The following is a 5,239-nucleotide window of genomic DNA, read 5'->3' as shown; positions in this document are numbered from 1 at the left end:
CCAGAGTTGGGGTGGAAGAAGCCTAAGTCACAAGGATATCAAGGAATGCCACATACTATTCCATTCGTTTCCTACAGGGCACACTGTTAGAGATGTTTCTTGGAGACAAGCTGAAATTTCAGGACCTAAAGTGGTTCTGGTCTATGAAAAGGATGGGTCATCTGTACCTGATTATAGAGGAAAAAGTCCAATAACTCAAAGAAGTCATAAAAGGATACCAGAAGCTGGTAAAAGGCTTATGCTGTCAGGGAACCGAGGTGTCAAGCAGAATCAGGTGTGGTTGGCAAGTGGTTTGAACCAGAATGTGAGAGGGAGTACCCCACCCGACCCCATTTTCCAATAGTTACCCTTATATCCTTTATCTGATACCCACATGAACCCAAAGCTCTGACAAGGATGACTTAGACTAAAGTAGTGGGTGATAAAAGATGAGGAATAAGATATAGATAATTTGCAAAATCAAACTATGCGTTTGTTGCTCTTCCAGAATCTAGGAAGACTCTGCATTTGCTACTGACTCAACATGTCATCTTGGTAAGACAATTTTTTTCTCTAAGCCTCAATCTCCCTATCTCTGTAAAAAAAAAAACAGATGGAACTGAAGATCTTGAAGAAGCCTCATTGATTTGAATATTCTAGTATAAAAGGTAGAATGATATATCCAAAGGCCTTTACAAATAGGAGATATCTCTTCTGTCTGCCTTGGAAGAAAGGCTGCTCAAGATGAGGGCAGGAGACAGTCTAGGATGATTCCCTTGAGAGCTCAAAGATCCTTGAATATCTGTGTCTACAAGAGGGCTGGGGAAAATTGTGTGCTCCCTGCATTCCCCAGACATTGTATTTCTCTATGTACCAAACCCAGGGTGAGGACCTGGCCTTGAAGATTGTGGGAGAGGCCCTGGTTAATGAAGGTATTTCTTCCCTAGAGAGATTGGAGTGCTTTTCCCAGCCTGGGATGGTGATAATTTTCTCACTTAAATCACATTTATCATAAACTTAAATAGGTTTATTTGGAGAATGATTTAGTTTCTCAAGACAACTGGGAAAAAAAAAGTCCTATTAGCAGTAGGAGAATGCTTCAAACAGCTGGCATTTTTATAGCTCTTTGCAGCTGAGAGTGATGTGGTCAGAGGGGAGCATGACTCCCTACCTCTCAAGGAGGGTCTAGGAATCTTCGTTTTTCTTTCTGGGAGTTACAAGAGGGGAAGCATCCTTAAACTATAGAGAAAATAGGAGGATAATGATGATACAGAATGGATACAAGGGAGGAGCCCTAAGATGTGACTAAGGGACAAAAGCTTGGTTGGGCTCATCTGGACTGCAGAATTGTAGGATTATCATATTTTAATATTGAAAGAGTTTTAAGAGATCACCTGAATTAAATATTTTTGTTTTTTAAATGAGGAAACTGAAGTAGGAGGTCCAGAGATATGTCCAAGTTCATATGTATACATATATGCTCACATTCATAAAAACATTACAGTTATGGAATAAGAGATACTCAGTATCCATTTTGATATAAAACAGGGGCCTATAGGCCCAGAGATGAGAAAAGATCAACCTAAGGTCACACAAAAATTTGGGAGTGAGCTAGGGAATTGAGATAGAGAAGAAGAGTTATTTGGAAACTCCTTGAAGCATAAAGTTGGGGATAGTAGCAAAGAATTTTAGTTAACTTTTTTATTTGCTCTGACCAAAAGATGTGACAAGAACAATGTAGAGGAGTAAAAGCTTATTTTAGCTCATTATTTCAGAGGTTCAATCCATGATCTGCCTGCTGACTCCATAGCTGTGAACCCAAGGTGAGGCAGAATATCATGGTGGAAGGATCTGGTGGAGAAAACCAGCTCAGGACATGGCAACCAGGAAACAAAAAGAGATATCCTCTTACCAGGAGCAAAATATAAACCCCAAAGGCAAACTCCCAGTGACCTTTTTCCTCTAGTCACGCCCTGTCTGCCTATAGTTACCACTCAGCTAATCAATATCAGTGGATTCATCCACCCATTAGATGATACTTCTCACCATCTCTGAAAATTCTTCATTGTCTCACATGAACTTTTGGGAAACACCTCATATCTAAACTGTAGCATAAAGTTCAAGATTTGTCACCAGGGCTTAGCAGGCAGACCTGCTAGACAAAGCACGTGTTTACAATTTCTAAGAAAACTCTGTCCTGAATCACAGTCTTCATGCCCTAAATTTGCTGCATAATGAAGGCTCATACCACAGTGGCATGTAGAAAAATGCTATAGCCTTGCGCCCTTGGTTTTCATTTTTCTCTTTTATTCTTTTTCCTCTTCACTTTTATACTCTTCTGTTCTCTCTTGGTCTTCACAGTACTCTCTGGTTGCTCTCTCTCCTGTGGTTTGTGTTTTAGAACCACTCTCTGTAGGTGCCATCCTGGTTGTGCATGTTGAGTCTATACCCAGCCTAGCTGAGTGGTACCCCTTAGACTTGCAGTGTGCATCCTATGTAACTCTACACAACATCCCTGCCCCACCCTTTTCCACAACAAAATGCTTATTACCTTATCTCAGGTAGAAGGAAGGGTAGGCCCAGGCAACAACTAACATTGTCCTTTTCTTACACTTGCAGGTATCAAATGATTTTCAAAGGGAGATTCCTCAAGGAATTTCTTACTGAAGGATGATCATATTAGAAATATGAAGGTAAGGGAGGGGGAATAATTGGGGGAGGATATAAATGCCCCTAATACAACACCTAGCAGATGGAGCATCAGGATTTAGAGAATTCTTTAAATGCAGCACTCTCATTGTTGAGCACATACTTTGTGCCAGGTTCTGTGTTAGGTATGGGAAGGTCATAGAAATGAGAAGGGGTTGGAAAAATTATACAAGGAAGTTCATAGGGAGTGGAGAAGGTGATTGCTTAAGGAACTAATTATAACTCAATACTGAAGAAAGTGTGAGATAAACGGTTCCTCACAGAAGCAAAAAGGAGGAGCATGAAATTTTCTAGGTGTGGGGAAGTAGCAGAAATCATGGAAGGATGCAGAGAAGAGTTGGTATTTGTCTTCTGCCTTCCCCAAAGGGGAGAAGAAAGGGAAAATAAGGAAGAATAAAGTCCTAAGGACCTAAAACTACAGAACATGTTTTAGCTTTGTGATTGGAAGATAAAAAGGGGAACAGGGGAGATGAGGTTTTACAGATGAAGTAGTATAGAAAGTCCTGTAATGCCAGAGTAAGGGATTTGATCTTATCCTGGGGACACTGGAGAGCCAATGAAGAGTTTAAGGGATTATATGATTGGATTTCATTGTTTTATTTCTTTTTATTGTAATTATGCTGGAATTGTGGAAGCAGACACCTTAAAATAGGGAGACTAGTTAGAACATTTTGATGATTAGATTTGAGTCAATGGAACAGAGATTTTGGCATTAGGATGAATAGAATCTAAGGAAAGTTGTATCAAAGGGTTTATCAATCAGTGTTTACCATTACTAAGGCTGCATAATAATTTAATTTTAATGTCATATTATAAACACTAATTTGTCACTAAGAGGCCTGAATATTAGCTGATCTAGGTTAGGCTGGTCCCCGATTGGTGACAGGGATAAGAAGATACAAACTGCTTTTTAGTGCCTAGCTTCTGAATTGATATGCTCTCACTTACACCAAACTGCTATGGTTTCAATATGGTTTCTCTGCATCAAAACTCACACTGAAGTTTGGTTCCAACTATATTGGAGATAAGAGGTGATGGAACTCTTAAGAGGCAATTAGGTAAGTGTGGTCAGGTGGCTCCGACCAAGCAGGGCTTTCCTTACCAGTGGATTGTGTAGAATATACTGCCAGTCTCTTGTCTTCTATTCACCATGGCTTCTGATATTCAGGTGAAAGAACTGGAGAAGCATGCCTCAGGCCAGACTTTTAAGCTGATTCTTAGCCCTCGGTCAAAAGAAATCGAACTAGATTTACCCCTTTTCCCTCCAAAGAAAAGGGATCTTTACCTGGAGGAAATTCAGAAGAAATTAGAAGTTGCAGAAGAAAGATGCAAGTACCATGTAGCTGTGCAGCTGAGCAAGTCTTGAAGCAGCTTGCTGAGAAAGGAGAGCATGAGAAAGAAGTACTTCAGAAAGCAATAGAAGAAAAAAACTGACCCACAGAATGGAAGCTAACAAGAGAACTGAGAGGCAAAAATGACTGCCAAACTGGAGCATTTGTGAGAGAAGGATAAGCACATTGAAGAAATGCAGAAGGACAAAGAATCCTAAGACCCTACTGATGAGACTGAATCTGACTAATTTGTTCTGAGAACTGACTTTCTCCCCTTCCCCTTCCTAAATATCCAAAGATTGTATTGGCCTGTGTCATTTTATTTTTTCCCTCCTGACAAATATTCTAGAAGCTGATGTAAGACTATATAGATAGATCTAGACTATAAGATGTTGTTTTAGGGGACAAAGGGGAGAAACTGAAAATGTTTAATTTTTTTCTAAAGTGTAGGTCTTTTTATTGTAGCTATTTTTATTGTTGCATCTTTTCTACTTTAGTGCACTTGGTGTACTGGGTTAATGGCTAGTACTGTATTGGCTCAGTGAAAACGTGTTTGTGAAGAATATGTAGTGGCTCCTTTCAAATTGTTAGATGCTGAATATCTGTTCACTTTTCAATCCCAATTCTGTCCCAATCTAACCAGATGCTACTGTACTTGAACAGTTAATAAAACTGCACAGTACTAAAAAAAATGAGGTAGTGCAGTGTCCACCCTCATGAAGGGATTACTGCAGTTCCTACAAGAGCAGGTTAGTTATTATGAGACTGGGCTCTTATAAAAATTTAGTTTGGGACAACCCTTCACTCTCTCACATGTGTGCCTCTATTTGTACACACCTCCTTGCTGTATCACTTTTCTACCATGACACTCACCAGAAGCTGAGAAGATGCTGGAGCCATGCTCTTTTACCTCCAGAACCATGGACTAAATAAACCAATTTTCTTTATAAATTAGCCAATCTCAGACATACTGTTATAGTAACAGCAAATGGACTAAAACTCCAACTTTCCATCAGCCAAAAAAAATCACATAGCTAAGTCTAGAGTCAGCATGCAAGGGTGCTACAATATCACATGCCAATAGATGTGGATAAAAGGAAAGATGAATAATTGAGACCATTAATCCAATCTGTCTACCACAAGTTGGATATGAAGCATGAGGCAAAGGAGAAAAGATGTCAAAACATATATGGCACATTTGAGAAATTGAAACAAAAGGC

General features: G+C 39.6%; 1 pseudogene; it reads left to right on the top strand.

The window, feature by feature from the left end:
- Positions 1–3,838: 3,838 nt before the first annotated feature.
- LOC124971482 (stathmin-like) lies at positions 3,839–4,267 on the top strand (annotated as a pseudogene).
- The last annotated feature ends 972 nt before the right edge of the window (positions 4,268–5,239 follow it).

This window comes from Sciurus carolinensis, chromosome X, assembly GCF_902686445.1.
Source record: "Sciurus carolinensis chromosome X, mSciCar1.2, whole genome shotgun sequence".
Taxonomy (NCBI): Eukaryota; Metazoa; Chordata; class Mammalia; order Rodentia; family Sciuridae; genus Sciurus; species Sciurus carolinensis.
This window is presented reverse-complemented; position numbering and strand designations above follow the sequence as displayed.